The 18,797-nt window shown below is 39.8% G+C and overlaps 1 protein-coding gene and 1 pseudogene across 1 annotated transcript in view; both read right to left on the bottom strand.

Annotated features, from left to right (window-relative positions):
• The window catches only part of FOXP2 (forkhead box P2), a 698,448-nt gene that overhangs the window by 418,280 nt on the left and 261,371 nt on the right, over positions 1 to 18,797 (bottom strand). The gene's annotated exons all lie outside the window — the stretch shown is intronic.
• Positions 9,864 to 10,774, bottom strand: LOC139016743 (cytosolic acyl coenzyme A thioester hydrolase pseudogene; annotated as a pseudogene).

Below are 18,797 nucleotides of genomic sequence, written 5' to 3'. Positions count from 1 at the left end.
TGAAAGTAAAAAATAGTAAATTTTATAGTTTGGTAAAAGGGAATGAATGTTATGGTAAGAAATTAGAGAAGGATGAGGAGGATGAATCAATGTGCCTGTAGAATTGCAATTTAAATAAGATAGTCAGGGCAGATTTCACTGAGAAAGTGGCATTTAGCAGACATGAAGGAGGTGATGAAGTTAGCCAAGCAGATATCGGAGGGAAAGCAACCTAGACAAAGGGAACAGCCATTGCAAAGGCCCCGAGGAGGGAGCATGCCTAGTTGTTTGAAAAACAGCAAGAAGGCTAACGTGGCACGAACAGAGTAAAGAAGAGGGCGGGTATAAGATATGATATCAGATTGCACATGGTTTTGTAGACCATTTTAAGGGTTTTAAATTTTAAGGTGCTGCAGGTAGAGTTTTGAATGATGAGGTGAGATGATCTGATTTAGGTTTTAAAAGTACCTAACTACTGTGCTGAAAACAAACAGTAAGGGATCAAGTATTAAGTTAGGCAGACTAATTGTAAAAAATAAAGGCAAGAGATGATGGTGGCTTGGAACAGGATGACAGATGAGATAGTGAGAAGTGATTGAAATTTATGTTTTAGTGGAGCCCACATGGAGTCAAATCTACGTTTATTGTTTATTTTTAAAATTCATTCATTTCTTCCATTTATTTAATTGATTATCAAGCATTTACTAAGCATTTATTGTAAGCAAAGTACTGTATACATTAAATATTATTCTACAATTTTAGACTGTCATTGTGTCATTTGCCATCTCTACTTTCTCACCGCTCATTACAATAAAGTATCCCTAAGCCCTTGGTTTCAATCTATTGCTTACACTGAAAAACATCTATGAATAAACCAGGATAAGATAAGCTATAACTCTGATAACTGTTACTTAACAGGATTATGAAAAGAAGAGGAGAAAGCTCATTAGGCACCCAGAATGCAGGCCTCTCTAGTCAAGTGGAAATGGAACATTCAGGAGCCAGCTGGCCTAGTCCAAGCAGGATTCTCAGTTTTACATGAACAAGGGGCAGCTATCCCTTTGGGGAAAACTTTCTCTCCAACTCCACCATCCTAAAGCTGCTAAGCCTCTCAATTCCCTTAAATGCCTCTACCTGCTTCAGTGATACTTTGGTTAAGTAGAAACATGATGATGTTCCTTAGGCTACTGCGGCTCCGTGGGCACAACTCAAGGCGATCCTTAGAGCTTCCACCAAAACTCCCCTTGAGAACCAGGCTACATTTTTATTAATCTTGGACAGTTTCCAAAGGCTCAGCTGTATGGTCTATCACCTGGGATATCACAGATGGGCGTAGTGAAGACACGTACCTAGGACTGCAAACTACGGGGTGGAATTGTGGCCGGTCATCAGATAGTCTGAGTCACTCCTGTAGGCGCCCACAGTAAGAACCTGTTCTCTGAAGAGATCAGCTGGAATCAAGATGCTGATCAAGCCTGCACCAGCCAAATCATCACTACTGACTACTACCTGAATTCATCATCATAGCAAACACGGCACCACATCCACCATCATAAACTGGACACACTGTAAACAACTCCATGTTCCTGATGCAGAAGCTGCTGCTGTATGCCAGACTTTCAACATTAGCCATAAATTGGTGTATTGGCACAGCGTACGAGAGGCTGTACTTTACATATTGTTTCTCAAAAACTGTGAAGGGCCTATCATGAGAACTAAGAAGCTAGCAGGTTTCCTGAACTATAATGTCCATAGAGTAATGCAAAGAGGGCTAGAGACAACTGTATACACATTGGTTATGTTACAGGAAAACATTCCTAAGCTTAGGGAACCTGGATATTTTCTGTTTGTTTGTTTTTATTAATCCTCACCAGAGGATATTTTGCCATTGATTTTTAGAGAGAGTGGAAGGAAGGGAGAAAGAGAGAGAGAGGAAAACATCGATGTGAGAGAGATACTTTGACTGGCTGCCTCCAGCACACGCCCCGACCTGGGGCTGGGGATTAAACCTACAACCAAAGTACATGCCTTTGATTGGAATCAAACCTGGGACCCTTCGATCCGAGGGCCGATGCTTTACCCCCTGAGCCAAACCGGCTAGGGCAGAACTTGGATATTTCATAATGGGAAATCTTTGTCCCATCTTTATTGCAGAGGCATACATTGTCTATATCATAATGGACGGTGAACAAACCTGCTCTCCATGCCAGGAAAGGGCTATGTCCCTGTCTTCCAAAACTATTCACTATATAAACACTCTTGAAGAGGTATTCTGAAACGAAAGAGCAGATAATTCCTCTGCTCACAAAAATGCATAGAAACCTGAGAGAGCCATGGAGAACTGTCTCCCAACAGCATTGACTACACTTGCTCTTGGAAAATTGACTATATTGGACCCTTTTTCCCCTCCCAGGGCTACTGTTGCTACTTCACTGCTGTTAACACGTTTTCAGATTACAGTGGCACTGTCAGTAGTTTAATCGGCCAACTCTGGCCACATCATTTTGGCCCTTGAAACATAACTGTGTCATATATCAGCTTCTGGACTATCTACAGTCTGACAATAGCGCACCTTTTATCACAAAGGTCACCCAGAATAGACTGAAACCAAGTTATTTGACAAACAGTTGATGTTCCCTGCTGTCCACAGGCATCTCCATTGTCAGGGACTGGAAGAGCCACCTCAAAAAGCAATTCAGAAAGATTTCTGATCTTATTTCCTTCATCTCCTCTTGGTCCCCACATCTAAAGAGGGTGGTTTTGTCATCGAATGCACCTGTCCACAGAAATGGTTTATCCCTTTTGACCATCTCCTGGATAATAATCAGAATGAAAGAGGTGAGAGTTATATAGGCCTATTTTGAACACTTGGAATTCTATTCTGACCATTCCTGAATATGATACACTATTCTTTACCCTAACAACAAGCCCCAGTTAGTCTGGTAGTATATTATTACCTTCTAGGTGGCAACCCAATTATGAAGGGCCCTAGGCCCTAGGGAATTCAAACTTAATTGTAGTTCAGTTTCCTTTACACTATAGTTAGATTAACATAATCCTAGGTCATAAGTATAATGAACACTGAGTTGACTATTCATCCATCTCCCTTCAGTGACCCATGAGGGCACTGTGGAAGGAATATCTTAGACCCTGGAGGTGGGAGAGAGGAGGAACAAGGAATGCTCCTTTACCATTACCAATTCTACAGCCACATGGTATATTAAACAAATATATCTTGTTTAAATCTTCTTGATATGAATTCATTTGTATCTCTTGGATCCCATCAACCTTGGGTTATAGGGTGTACAGCAATCAAAGTTGCAGCAATTCAGTGACTTTTCCCATGTTACGTAATCAAACTAATGGAAAATGGTGATACAAATAAAGCGTAGCAACAAATTTCAAAGAGGAGAAAGGGGTGCATGTTTTTATGTGAGGAATAATGGGCCGTAGACTATCTTCTCATTGGGGGGTTGCTTTTTGGCCCATCTATTTCCTCTGTAATTATTGGCAATGACACCAAAGATTAGTATGTCAGTCTGAACTCCCTTGTGTGGGTCATAATGGATAATTGACTGGTCTTACACTTACCCTAGCTTACTAAAATAAGAACTACTAGTATTTATTCAAAATTGGCTGAGTCTAGGACTCAGGGGGCATAACTGAGATCAATAGTGCAGTTGTTCTTATCTGGCTGTTTAAATCCTATTAATAGTTGCCTTAATTAAATACTTTATGAGACAAATTGAATGGTTTGACCTCAACCTCTATCAGTCAGATTAATCAGAATGGCCAACAAGGTAGCCAACTCACGAAAATTCACCAAAAGCCAAGACAATGTATGTGGTAAGCAAAATAATAGCCTCCCAAAGATGTCCACATTTTAAACCCTGGAACCTATGAAATTGTTACATTATATTACTGAGGGGAATTAAGGTTACAGATGAAATTAAGGTTACTAATCAACTGACCTTACAATATGGGGGTTATCCAGGATTATCTGGTGGTTCCACGTTAATCAGAGGGATCTTAAACATGGAAAAGGGAGGCAGATGAGGCCACGTCACAATAATGTGGTGTGAGAAACACTTAACTGTCCATTGCTGGCTTTGGACATTGAAGAGGCCCAAGAGTGAAGGCATGGGATGGCCTTCAGGAGCTGGAAAAGACTAGAAAACAGATTCTTCCCTGGAGCCTTGAAAAGACACACACCCTGTTGACACCTTGATTTTAGCCCGGTGAGATCCATTTTATACATCTGACCCCCAGAACTGTAATATAATAAAAATGTGTTGTCTTGAGGCACAAGGTTTGTGGCAACCTGTTAGACAATCAATAAGAAACAAACAGTGTAGAGTTCAAGGGTGGAAAGGACACTTTACCTTGACCATCTGGCCCTCCTACAGCTTTTACAAATGGACCAAAAATGCAAGACCCTATTCTATCTTTTCCTGGTCCATTGCTCAAGATTGTTTTTGCAGCAATGAACTTTGAGGGATGAGATTTTATATCTTCCTGGAACAACAAGCAGGCAGATTTCCATAGCTAAGTGTTCCTCAGCTGTAACATATACTCCCCGTGCATATAGCACCTCTGTGGCCCACAGCACTTCGGAGCAAGGGACCTGATGCAAACATGCTTATTGATGCTCCATGCTGCTTGCTGTGCTGTAACTAATACATGCCTCTGATCTAAGGGTTTCATATGTTTTGCCAGGATCCCTGAAGCAATGATAGGCTGAGGCATTAGATTGTAAGTAGGATAAAATCAAATACCAGACCTGACACTCTCTGGGTAATAGAAAAGAGCATCCTACACTTCAATATGTAAATTTCATTCTCCACGTAACACAGGTTAGGGATATAGAAAAAAGTCATATAGCATTTTAAAATTCCAATAGTTTTCTTACTGCTCTTGTATACCCAAGGGATAATATGCATAAGTGGTGTAGAGCCACTTACAAGTTCCTGAGTCTGGTTCTTCTATTTATTCATTGTGTGACCTTGAGCAAGTTATGTAACTCATCTGTCAAATGGGAATAGCAATAGCTACCTCACAAAGGTTGTTGAGATATTAAATGAGTTAATACATGTAAAGTGATTAGAAAAGCTGACACACAGTAGCACTTAATGAATTTTAAATATTTTTGTTACTAATTGCATTTCAATGACATTTGGTCAGGAATGATGAGCATCCAAGGGATGGGAAAGAAGGAACAATTGTTCTTCTAATTCCAAACCACCCACTATAACAATTTATTTATAACAAATAAGAGATGGATATAATTTAAAATAATCCTATCTAATAAAAGAGAAACATGGTAATTAGCGTACGACCGCTACCCTTCCCATTGGCTAATCAGAGCGATATGCAAATTAACTGCCAGCCAAGATGGTGGCTGGCAGCCAGGCAGCTGGAAGCGAACATGAGGCTTGCTTGCTTCAGTGAAGGAGGACTCCAACGTTCCCCACCTGCCTTGCCAGCCTCTAAGCTGGCAGTTTGAAACATTGTAACAAAAATAGAAGCTAAACAAAACCCCAGAAACCAGCTTTCAGCCGGCCGGAATCTCAGAGCTGGAGATGATACAGTGTTTCGATTATAGAACCCAAACAAACCAGATACCTGCTTTCAGCAGCAGAGGCCTTGGCCCAGAATTTAAAAAAAAAGAAAAAAAGGAGCAGGTGGGAGCTTCAGTCACCCGCCAGCCTGAAAACAGCCCTCAGCCCCTCACCCAGACTGGATAGGCATCCTAGTGGGGACCCCCACCCTGAAGGGTGTGTGACCAGCTGCAAACAGCCATCATCCCCTCATGCAGGCTGGCCAGGCACCCCAGTGGGGACCCCCACCCTGATCCAGGACACCCTTCAGGGCAAACCAGCCAGCCCCTACCTATGCACCGGGTTTCTATCCTATATAGTAAAAGGGTAATATGCCTCCCAGCACAGGGATCAGCGGAGCCACGAGGCCTCCTGGCACCAGGATCAGCATGACAGGGGCAGCACGCAAACCCCCTGATTGCCCTGCGGCTCCGTGTGTGACAGGGTGCGGCGCTCCCCGCCCCCCCCCCCCCCACGGGCCCTGCTCTGTGTGTGACGGGGTAGAGCCATAACCTCCCCATCAGCCCTGCCCTGAGTGTGACAGTGGCGGCGCCCCAACCCCCTGATTGGCCCTGCTCTGTGGGTGATAGAGGGCGGCGCCCCAACTCCCTGATCTGCCCTGCTCTGTGTGTGACAGGGGGCAGTGCCCCAACTCCCCTATTGGCCCTACTCTGTGCATGACAAGGGGGAGCTCCCCAACCCCCTGATGGGCCCTTCTCTGTGCGTGACAGAGGGGAACTCCCCAATCCCCTGATGGGCCCTGCTCTGTGCGTGACAGGGGGCAGCGCCCCAACCCTCTAATTGGCCCTGCTCTGTGCGTGACAGGGAGTGGCGCCGCAACCTCCCCATTGACCCTGCCTTGAGTGTGACAGGGGGCGGTGCCCCAACCCCCCAATCGGCCCTACCCTGAGCATGACTGAGGGTGGCATCTCAACCTCCCAATCCGCCCTGCTCTGTGCATGACAGGGGGCGGCGCCCCAACTCCCCAGTAGGCCCTGCTCTGAGCCCGACCAGGGGCTGTACCTAGGGATTGGGGCTGCCTTCTGCCACACAGGAGCAGGCCTAAGCCAGCAGGTCATTATCTCCTGAGGGGTCCCAGACTGCAAGAGGGTACAGGCCGGGCTGAGGGACACCCCCCCCCCCCCCAGTGCACAAATTTTTGTGCACCGGGCCTCTAGTGTTTTATAATAATATTATTTAAGGAGGGTATCAAATATTGAGTCATATTTTAAATGAAGTCACTCAAGATGGGTCTCAAAAACAGTATTTATTCAAGAAATCTGCTTCTGTATTTGTGATATATAATATTCAATGTATTTGAGTAAAATATCTGATTAACACTATAATTTCATTTATTTAAAGAAGCTATAATACTCTAAAACTATTGATATAAAGATATTTATTCACAGGAGTAAATAAAATAATTGTGAAGTTGATGAAATGACAACCTAAGCCATTTTAAAAGAGAAATATATTTTTTCTTCTTTTCATTGAATGTTTAAAACTCTCCTTCAAGCCCTTGATAAATCTATTGATCTGTGAAACACAGTGTACTACAGGGAAAGAATTCAGTTTACATTATATATCAAATGATGAGATGAATAATGATTATAGCATTTGGTAATTAAACATCTTATAAACCTTTTAACTGATTGACAAATTAAGATCAAATTGTTTTGTCATTCTCATATTAATGATATAAACAATAATGTTAAAAATATAGAAAATAATATGGCATAAGAAACATGAAATATTTAAAGATAAAATATATGAAATATCTAGCTCATTACTCACTGTATATGTAAAATGTCTTCTTTTTAAAGTGCAGATTTGTTTTCTATTCTTAAATGTTTTGCTTTTAAAGTTGTTACAGAACATTTCAAATCACTTATTTGGATGTATAGAGGAGAAAATGTGGGAAATATTAACTATAATCAGTAAAGATTAAGTACTGATTATAGAGAAAGAAATCACCTGCATCTCAATTTACAGTATTTTCACAAATTATATTTTAATAACATAACAATGAAATCCTATGCAGAAATGAAAGCAAGGATATATTAAATCTTTATTACTGAGAATGCTTGACCAATGGGGCGCCAGATTAATTGTAGGTAGCAGTAAATTGCATACTAATTAGAGAATTGCATCTGGTTAAGAATTTAATAATTTTTTTTCATTTTAATTTTTTCTTATTTCATGAAAAATACATATTCATTGAACAAAGTTTAAATCATACAGAAAATTTACATAAGAAAATTAAAATATTATAACTATGTCCTAGAAATAAATACTGGTAATAGTTTGGTGTGTATATAAAATTTTTCTAGTAATTTTCTTATAAGTAATCTAACAATTTAAGCATATATATATATATATATATATATATATATATTTGAAACAGTGTTTTGTAACCTGCATTACTGACTTAACTAGCATTGCCTAGATAGGCTATAATTTAACCAGCTTCTCTCCCCATGGTTATTTAGGCTGATTCTTCCTCTGTGATATGAGGAAACAAGAAACCGTATATCTAATTGCCTGATATAGGACTACAAGAAGTTGAACCAGATGTTTTAAATCTATTTTCTACTCCCTGCAAAATCCCACCAAAGGTGGGTTTTATCTGTGTGGGTAAATTGTGTGTGTACATGCGTGTGTGTGTGTGTGTGTGTGTGTGTGTGTGTGTAGGGATAGATGCTGAAAAGAGTGGAGGAACACTTTCCCTAAGGAAACTTCTCAGAAACATAGGAATCTTTCTGTTATAACCTAAGCATGTAACCAGCTACTATGTAATTCTTTAATTTTTATAGATTATTTTCAGAAAACAAAGGACCCAGAAACCATTTTTCTATTCTTTTAATAACCTTTCTGAACTCTTGAAAGATACACTCCCATTCCTGTCTTCCCCTTCAAGCTCCTCGGTCCTCTCCCCTAAGTGGATCCTGCATTATGCAAATAGAGATCACTGTAAAGTGAAAGTCTGGTTAGGGTCCAAATCCTCAAATAATGATTAAAATGAGTATATTAGCATATTTATAGCCCGAAGTAACAAAATAATTTAAATAAAAAAGGATTAAGTAGAAAAAAAGTTACTATCTCACTTGCTCAAGTGGTAAGAAGGGCTCCAGGTATTATAAATAATTAATCAAACACCAAATTTATTTATATGTTTAATGAATTTATTTAACATTATTTAATATTTATTAATTTAATAGAATATAAATAAACAAGTTCTGGCAAGGGAATGGAATTATCATAATTGGCCTAAACTAGTCAGTATCCACCAGTGGGAGCTAAGGATAGGGTCAGTTTCCCATGAAGCATATGCTATGTGGAGCAATAAGTTATCTCTGAACAACATCAGTGTTCTGTTAGCGGAGAGGACATGTTGGAGTAACAACCAGTAGTGTCTCCTTCAAGTACAGTGACAGGCCGAGACTGGCCCCATGTCCACCTGTTTTCTTTCTTTCTTTTTAATATATTTTATTGCTTTTTTACAGAGAGGAAGGGAGAGAGATAGAGAGTTAGAAACATCGATGAGAGAGAAACATCGATCAGCTGCCTCCTGCACGCCCCCCAGTGGGGATGCGCCCGCAACCAAGGTACATGCCCTTGACCGGAATCGAACCCGGGACCCTTCAGTCCGCAGGCCGACGCTCTATCCACTGAGCCAAACCGGTTCGGCATGTCCACCTGTTTTCTATGATAAATGATGATAGAATCCTTTTTTATCATGAAGTGTCCTGGATGATGTATATAATGTGGTCTAGGTATAAGGTGTATATTTTTAAGATTTCAGAATTGAGTTATAATGCATCTTTTTTATAATTACATAAGAAAATTGCTCAACCTGTAGTGGAAATAAAAAAGTTTCTGAATGTATGGTCAGCTTATAAATTTTTAAAGTAATTATGAAACAATTCTTTTCAATTGACTGAGAAACTAATTACACATCATTCTTACCAATTCTTCCCCCTCTGCCTCCCTCCACCCCCGCCAGCCAAGCAGCAGCTCTATTAGTGATACTGGAGTCTTTAGATATCATACAGTGTATGTGGAATATTCCCCAGGGCTCCAGGGAATGCCTCCAAGTGTCCAGGACAATACTGTGTGGAATGACATAAATAAAGCTTTGGTGAACAGGTTTTCAGAAGAGTGCATGTTAATAGTGATAGACAGATAATGCACACCTCTCAGCATGAATTGAGTTGTGGGCCAAGAGGGTAACTTCTTAAGTGATTAGACATTGGGCTGCTCTGGGTCCAGCAGCAGCAGGAGGAGCATCTAGAGCTGAGACTCAGCTTGGCCCAGTAGGTTCATCTTCATTGACAGGTACCGCCCTTTGCCTTCCTCAAAGCCCTTCTACTCCTAGGTCCTGGGCAGAAGCTGGGGCACAGGCAGCAACTTGCCCTCCTAGCTTAGGGACACTTGGTGAAGAAGGCACTCGCTAGCTGGTAGCGCTTCTCCAAGTTGTCCACCACAGGCTCAGTGTCCAAAAGAACATAGGTTTCTATGGACGTATTATTGCTCCTGAAGTTCGTGTGCCCAAAGATGGTGATGACATACCCTTTCCTGATCTTATGAAAGTTACTGGCGTCCACAGAAGCCGTGACCATGCTGGTCCTGCAGTGACGTGAAGCCACGATTCCCATACATCTTCCATGAGCTTCATGATGACACCTTCACGCACAAAGCCATGCAGCTTACAGTCCGCAGGCCCCACCAAGTAGATCAATCCAGATTGGCTATAGCAGACCGTATTCAGCTCTGGGTTCGGGGCCGGCTGGATGTCCTGGTTGCTCCACTGAGTCCCCTTGTGCTCTTGTTTCTGGGCCTCCTACAGCTTGCGTCCCTCCTCCTGCTCCTGGCGGGAGTACACAACTCTTGCACACTTCTCAGCAACAGGGGCACATACCAAGCGTGACCTTGGAGGTCGGTTTTTAGTACCTGTGAGGATGCTTCCGGACATCGCGTTGACCTGTACTTCCAGGAGTGCTTGGAGGTGCAGGTGATTTCCGAGGTGACAAGCACCACCTCGCCAGTGCACGGGAGCGACAGGAAGCCCATGGGCGGGACCTGGGCCAGGGCAGCCAGCAGCACTCCAGGTTCTGGCTCCTAGGGTGCCAGGTGCTGACGATGGGCCTGGCCTCCTCGAACATCTTCAGGCTGGTTCCTCTGTGGACGTTCCTGGCCATATTGCCGCTGTCTGGCCACATGGCCCAGGAGACCTGGATGGCAGGCAGGTGTCCGCTGTGGCGCCCAACATGCTGGTGGAGGTGGGTGGGCTGCCGAAGGACAGTGCAGGTGTCTGGCAGGCCGGGGCCTCTTACCAATTTACTTATTTATTTTTTAAATTTATTATCTTTATTGTTGAAAGTATCAAAGATGTCTCATTTTTCCCCATTTACCCCTTCTAGCCCACCCCACCTTCACCACACTATTGTCTGTGTCCATGGGTTATACATATATGCATATAAGTTCTTCAGTTAATCTCTCTCCCCCGCCCCCCGCCCTCCCTTTGAGATTCCTCAGTCTGTCTGTCCCATGCTTCTATGTCCCTGGATCTATTTTGTTAGTCAGTTTATTTTGTTCTTTAGATTCCAAGTATGAGTGAGATCATGTGATATTTGTCTTTCTTAAACAGATTTAATGTATTCTTACTTACCAACTTTTTCATAACTTAATCCATGTTTTGCATTTGAAAAAAGAAAGGTGATTTATTTTTAAATGCATTTTATAATTTAGAAGTTAACTCATTTAGACTATGCTAGTTTCCAAACATTTAATGAGTGGCAAACTGCACCATAAACCTCTTTATGCTTAAAAATATACTGTTTTGGGTCACATAGAATCACATGAGAAGAGAGGCTGTGGAGGGCTTTGGACCTAGCCTGCCTTATGAGTTCTGCCACACATAAGCTGTAGAACAAGCATGTCAAACTCAAGGGCTAACATGGGCCAAATAAACATGGTTTAAGTTTATGTGGGCCCCTAAAAAAAAAAGCTTCAAATTTCATAGAAACGTAGGTTTATTTTGATAGAGACATGCTGAATACAAAGGGCTGAAATAAATGAGTAACTGTTAACATAAAATAATAGAACATTTTAATAAAAATTAATATTTTTTCTTGAATATTATCTTACCAGATACTGAATAACTGTACAAATTAATAAGCATAACGCAAATAAACCTATTTTTCTTGTTCTCTGAAAGCGAAATATTTCCTGTTGTGCACACCAAACAAGTCAGTCCAAGACTAATGACGTGGCCATCGGCTGCTAAAATATTCGCTGCTGGTACTAGTGGAGAGAAATGGTGCGGCTGTGTGTAAAGCGCGTACGGGAAATGAATGCAACATGATTATAGTAATCAGTCATTAGTGAACGTTGTAGTTCGTTATTAGAAATTATGTATAACAGGATATTGTAAAAATTAAGTTACAAAACTTTTATTAAAACGTTTCTTACATACCGTTATATTGGCTGGGCAGCAAAAATATTCATTGTGGGCCACATGCAGCCCGCAGGACACAAGTTTGACATGCTTGCTCTAGAACAAACATTGGGTAAATTATTGAGTTCTTCTGGGCCCTGCTTGATCTGTAAAATGGGGACAATAATGGTCTCTACCTCACAAGTATCTAACTCATAGATTTTGAGTATTAAATGAGTTAATGTTGGTGAATCACTTAGAAGAGTACCAGGTACTAAATAAATGTCAGATATCATCATCATCATCACTATCACCACCACCACCACCTCCACGTGGAACCAAGGATGCAGTGCTGTCTGGGAGATCAGACACTAAGGCTAAAAGAACACATACTATCTCAAAACTAGTAATATAAATAGGCAATAAAATATTTTAAAAAGTAGAAGTAAGTGTAAAGGCAAAGCAGGAACAATGGATGACTAGAGAAAAGAAATAATGGGTGGGAATAGGGTGGAAGGGGTCAATGGGAGGGGGAAGGGGGATATCTGAAATACTTTCAACAATAAATATAAATTTAAAAAAAGAACAAAAAAGAAATAACGGGTGAGTTCAGGAACAGGCTCACTACATGCACCTCTTCTACTACAAGTTCCCCATGTTGAACATCTAGAATATACTGCGAAAGGGACTAGGGCTTCTGTGACCCTCCATGTGATATCCACATTTCAAGAAAACATATCTTAACACGATTTTCTGAAGGCAAATTCACACTGAAAACCAAAATCTCAAATGGGATAAGTGGTTGGAGTCCAGAGTAAATAAGATGTAGTTTTGGATAGAGAAATGGGCTTTAACATATTTGAAAGAAATGTGTAGAATATAACAATGAAGAAAAACAAATATAAGAACATTAGAACACTAGAACACTAAAATTACAGTCATGTGTTGCTTAATGACAAGGATATGTTACGAGAAATGCTTCACTAGGCAATTTTGGCATTGTGCAAACATCAAAGCTTGCACTTACACAAACCTAGATGGGTTATACACCTGGGCTATATGGTGTAGCCTACAGCTCAAAGGCTACATTCCAGCAGGTTACTGTACTGAATACTATAGGCAATTGTAACACAATGCAAGTATTCATATATTTAAACATATCTAAATATAAAAAATTGCACACCTGTGTAGGGCGCTTACCATGTATGGAGCCTGCAGAACTAGAAGTTGCTCTAGGTGAGTGGTTGGCAAACTGCAGCTTGTGAGCCACATGCGGCTCTTTGGCCCCTTGAGTGTGGCTCTTCCACAAAATACCGACTTCTGTGCATGGGCCATGAAGTTTCAATCGCACTGTACATGCACGCCCGCACGTGGTATTTTATGAAAGAGCCACACTCAAGGGGCCAAAGAGCCGCATGTGGCTCACGAGCTGCAGTTTGCCGACCACTACTCTAGGTGAATCAGTTGAGTGGTGAGTGAATGTGAAGGCCTAGAACATTAGTATACACTACTGTATAATTTATTAACACTGTATGTCCATGATGGTTTGCTTGGTTTGTTTTCTTTTTTTTATATATTTTTATTTATTATCTAAAGTTTTACATATGTCTCCTTTTTCATCGATTGACCCCCGCTCCCCACAGCCATTCCCATCCCAGGCAAGCTCCCACTGCCCCAGTGTCTGTGTCCATTGGTTATGCTAATATGCATGCATACAAGTCCTTTGGTTGCTCTCTAAACCCTCCCCCCTGCCCTGCCATTTGTCTCTGGATCTATTTTTGTTCATCAAATTATGTTGATCATTATATCCCACATATGAGTGAGATCATGTGATGTTTATCTTTCTCAGACTGGCTTATTTCACTAGCATAATGCTCTCCAGTTCCATCCATGCTGTTGCAAAAGGTAAAAGTTCCTTCTTTTTTATAGCAGCATAGTATTTCATTGTGTAGATGTACCAAAGGTTTTTAATCCACTCATCTGCTGATGGGCACATAGGTTGTTTCCAAATCTTAGCTATGGTAAATTGTGCTGCTGAACCAGAAACACCAATAAGAAAGGATATATGTTTCTTTTTTTCAATCATAGATTTGCTTGTAAGCAGATAATGAAAACCTTTTAGTGTTGGAGTCCATGTTTTCAAACTTTTTAAGGAGCTTGTTGAGGTTTGCAAAAGCATCTGCTAAACCCTTCACTGTGAAATTTCTTGGAGGTTCTTCTTATTTTCATGCAGTTTGCCTTTTGTCTTGCCTCTTCCTTAGCTATGCTTTCATGTTCCAGTTCTAACTAACTCCTTATTAGTCAATTCCTTAGGAACCAACTCCAGGAGTTTCTGTATGCCATCCTCATCAACACCCAGGTTAAAATTGTTTGCCATCTCAACCACAGCCTTGCTGATTCTTGCCATGTCCTCAACCTTGGCGCATCTTTTGAAGTCATAGTTGAACCTTATGATGTCTTCTTCAGGTGTCACTCCTTTGTGACATCATCCCAAGCAATGTTCTTGATGCAGTCACCTATACAATCGTCCTTCCAGAATTGTGTCAGTGTCTTCTTTAGTTGCAGCAATAGTCTGGGAAAAAATCCTCCTCAGGCAGTAGGTCTTAAAAGCTACTATAACTTAGCGATCCATTGGTTTGATCAAAAAAGGAGTATTTGGAGGGAGAAATATCCCTTTGATATTGGTATAAACAAAGGAGATGTCCAGGAGAATTATCAACCCTAAGCAAAATATTGTAAGGCTTGTTATTCTCCAACAGTACCTCTCATTTCACTGGCATATCAATTCAGGAGGGCATTTTGGAAGAGGAGCTCAGTCTCTTGTGACTACTAATGGCTCCTGTAGTATCTGGCAGTGTGTGCTTACTGATGTGCTCGAAGACCCTGGGGTTCTCACTGTACTAGAACACTGCATTTCAACTGTAGTCTGTAACACTGTCCCCAAGACTGCTATCCTGTCTTAAAAGCCCTGAAACCTGGATTTAACTTGGCCTCCTTATGGATGAAAGTCCTTCTAGACATTTGTTTCAAAATAGGGAGGTTTCACCCACATTGAATATTTGCTCTGCCAAGTAATTTTCCTCCACAGTCAGTTTACCTAGAGTTTCCGAAGAATTCTTGCTTTGAGGGATATACTTGTGTGTCTTGTCTTCAATCCAGGTCAGTAGAAGTTACTTTATGTCTGATATGGGCCTTCTCAAGATTTTGTTAGTCTCATTGCCTTCAATGAAGCAGATCCTTTAGCAGCCTCTGTCACTCTGTTCCTATTCTTCAAGATCTTAGCTACAGTGAAATTGAGCAATAACCATCACTGATTTTCCACCTTTGTAGTCCTTAATAACGTTTAATTTTGTTTCCAGATCAATCACTTGATGCAGTCTCTCACTGGCAATATTAGCAGTAGATTTTGTATACTTAGGGGCCATAATGTGAGATTAAATCAAGGCCAAGAGGAAATGATGCAATTAAGAGACTTGGTAAACAGGAGATCTATGAGGCTGCTACTAGCATAGCACAGGGTACTATTTTATAGCACACATATTTTAGTGAGTAAAAAGACAACACTCTAAAACAATGACAAAAGTATAATAAAGTAAGTACATGAACCAGTAACATAGTCACTTATTATCATTATCAATTATGTACTGTACATAATTGAATGTGCTACACCTTTATAGGACTGGCAATGCAAGTTTGTTTTTTTTTTATACCAACATTTCCAGAAACACTTGAGTAATATGTTATTCTATGACATTATGATGGCTGTGACTTTACTAGGCAATAGGAATGTTTCAGTTCCATCAGAATGTTATGTGACCACCATCCTATGTTTCAGACATCATTGACTGGAACATCGTGAAGCTCATATTTATTATTTAATAAATATTGTGTAACTAATTACACTTTTAGCCTTATTTAATGAGGAAAACAGAAATGTGATAACTTCTCTTTCAGTTCACTCACAAGAGAACATGAAGTATGGTTATTCTTTTCCAGCCTTCATGCTGTCAGAGACACGCTGAACCCTGAGACTGACTGAACCCTAATGGGGAGAAAGGGTTAAATTTGTGGTTAATAACCTCGGCTGTTCCTGACTGATAACACTATTTAAAAGAGCAAAAAAGTATGTCAAAAATTTCTTTTAAATGGCTCATTGTTCACATAAGAATGTAATGTATGTTTTGCATCTAGCTGATGACAAAGTTAGTTGAAATCATTATGGCATAAATAGTTAATAGTTGTTAGAAATAGTGGACAATTGGGTACCTAGAGATGAGAGGAAAATGGATTCAATGGATTAAATTTAAAATGTATTTAAATAACTAAAAGTAAGCATTAATCATTACCTGAGAAATAAATAAAATGTATTATCAAATTTTAGAAACAAACTACACATTTAAGAGGAGTGTAAATGAAAAGTATCTTGAATTTGGAGAAACTGTAAGAAAAACTGCAGAAGAAAATATTAATATAAATGATTCTTTATACAGTTGAAGAGAAAGAATGTCTTTAATTAGCAAATTCAGAAACTTTTTTATCAAAAAGCCTTAGTTGATTTTTCTTCTATAATATTTACTTCTAACCTGATTTAATCTGGCCTACATGGATGATCAAATAAGAGATCTTCATCAGACTTTCCACACATTAAATATGTTAATATATGTTATTATGTTATCATATTCTGTTGTCATAATTTCATAGGTTTCAAGATGATAAAGTTACTCTAACTTACATTTTTCCCTCCACAAATTATTTTGGATTATAATATATACTAGTATAGAATATGTATTATATAATCTTACCTAATAATAGACAAACATGTAAATTAACCATCCCTCTGCTACGCCCACCAGCCAATCAGGAGAGTATGCAAATTAACCCAACAAAGATAGTGGTTAATTTGCACAGGTAGGGGCAAAGCAGCGGATCGAAGATTAAAGGCTCCATCCGGAGCGAAGGCCTGGGTCCCGGGTGCCGGAGGAAAACCGGTGCCAGCAGCCAGGGGAAGGGAAGGCCTATTGCATGAATCTCTTTGTGCAACGGGCCTCTAGTCTATATATATAAAAGCCAAATATGCAAAGTGCCCCCTCAGGAGTTCGGCTGGCAGCCAGGAAAGGGAGACCCTGGTCAGCAACCAGTAGCCACTAGGGACCCTAATAATGCACAGATTTCATGCACTGGGCCTCTAGTTTTTCATATAAACTTAACAGTATTGTATTGAAGAAAAAAAATGTCACAGGATAGTTTCTAAAAAGGCTGTTCTCATGTGAACACATACTCTTAATTAATTAATAAAATACTCAAGATTACCAGTACCTTTTATTAGCCTCAGGATTACTGTTATTTTTCCAACTTTATGATTCTAGAATGCAGTTTGGCAAAACCACTCATTTTTGTTGTTTATTACATTCTCTGAGGCTACTGATCCATTTTATTCAGAAGACAGAAAAAAACCATAACACTATTGTATTCTCAAAAGTTTTTACTCATATTACTTTCTTACAGAGGACCCATTATTTAAGACCAAAAATATGGCAATTGAGAATTATGTTTAACATTTAATTGTATGGGCAAAGCAAGAACATTTATATATTTGTTATACTAAATATAACAAGTTTTTACATCTGTTTCACTGCTTTGCCTTTCTCATGGGATTAGACCTGCCAAATTATTCCATTTGATTTCACAGAAGTCTCATATGAAAACTTATTTTATTTACTTTATTTTCAATTAATTGGTTCAGTGAGCATTAGCAACTCTGAGGCACAGTTTCCATCTTCTGGCAAAGGTGTCAATCTATATTAGACCTACTGTGCTGTGAGTTTCAGCTAGAAAGTTGGATAAGGCAGAGCAACAGGGAAAGTGTGATCAGGGCCTACCAAAGCCACAGTAAAGAGAAAGAAAGCTCTATCCAAGCTCTCAAATGCATCGGTTGTACAATACCAGGTGCTGGGTTCAACACATAAAGAGCTTCTTAATAAGGCTGACAGCTAAAGCCTTAGACCTAACTTTACTTTACATGTCACCTACAATAATAGTTCTCTGTTCTCCAGCAGCAGCAGCCAATAGTAAAAACTTGAATTGCCAACAGTTAAAAATAAGGTTTCATATTCACCCTTTGTATTCCATACGGGGGGAAACTTTCAAGCTGTATAGTATTTCTTCTATAACGTTTTCATACAATTATTAATATAAAGTAGTTCCAGTGAACCTTTCCTTAGAAATTTGTATGGAAGTTTAAATGTAGCTGCTGGATGATTTTAACCACAACACAATCAGAAAGTTTGAGCAATAACTCATTTTGGAAAATGTTATAATTAAAGACTAATTCCAAGAAGTGTGGGGCAATACTGTTAGATGCCATGAAAATGTTTCCCAGAGCACAAACTTTGTAATGAGTGATGTTGGTTCATGCTTGATATGGACTGTAAAAGCAGATTATCATAATTGTGCTCTTCCCAGCAAATAAAACCATTAAAAAGGTACTTAATGTTCAGTTGGACTGAAAAGCAGGCCAGTTAAAACCCGTATTTGGCTATCTTGTATAAAAAATATTACTAGTGAGTCACTCTAAACCAAAATTTTAAATTATAAATGTAAACTCTCTTTTTTTAATGGGGATAAGGGTCCATATTTTTCTTTTTAAATATAAAACCATATTTTTGCCCAGGTTCTATCATCATGGTAAATAAATAGGAGTGAAATATGGAATGATGGCTTAATGAGAATTCATAACAAAAATGTGTTGCTCTATTATTTGCAGATACATACTTCTCAACTTCCTT

This window comes from Myotis yumanensis, unplaced genomic scaffold (assembly GCF_028538775.1).
Source record: "Myotis yumanensis isolate MYYU_CA2020_CCGP unplaced genomic scaffold, mMyoYum1.0.hap1 SCAF_9, whole genome shotgun sequence".
Lineage (NCBI taxonomy): Eukaryota > Metazoa > Chordata > Mammalia > Chiroptera > Vespertilionidae > Myotis > Myotis yumanensis.
The sequence above is the reverse complement of the archived record's forward strand: the minus strand, read 5'-3'. Positions and strand labels throughout refer to the sequence as shown.